Genomic DNA, 544 nt, shown 5'->3' on the forward strand with positions numbered 1-544 from the left:
CTGGCAACAATTTGCCTACTGGCTAAGTACTGGTAAGAGTTTGCCTACTAGCTACTGGTAAGAGTTTGCCTACTGGCTACTAGCAACAGTCTTGCCTTAGTACGGACTCCTGCTAACAGTAGCTACTGGCTACAACTTGCCTACTGGCTACTGGCAACAGTTTGCCTACTGGCTACTGGCAACAGTCTTGCCTACGGACTACTGCTAACAGTATAGCCACTGGCTAGCGTTTATCTACTGGCAACAGTTTGGCTACTTGATTACTGGCAACAATTTTGCTACTAGCTACTGGCAATAATTTGGCTACGGGACAATAATAATCTATAATAATATAATATATCTACCTCAGTAGAAGCTAGTCTATGGCCCTAGGCTCAATCTTCAGTCACATATAACAGTCATTGCCCTGCTGCCCTTGGTACAGACGCCACCGTGTACTTGTCGCTGCCCCAACGGTGATACCTAGATCATGTATCACTCGCTATACCGCGTCCCTTTCTCTGTCTCTAACTCGCTCACCGTCTCTCTCTCTCTCTCTCTCTCT

The sequence above is a fragment of the Priapulus caudatus genome, unplaced genomic scaffold (genome assembly GCF_000485595.1).
Source record: "Priapulus caudatus unplaced genomic scaffold, Priapulus_caudatus-5.0.1 Scaffold593, whole genome shotgun sequence".
In the NCBI taxonomy this organism is placed as follows: domain Eukaryota; kingdom Metazoa; phylum Priapulida; class Priapulimorpha; order Priapulimorphida; family Priapulidae; genus Priapulus; species Priapulus caudatus.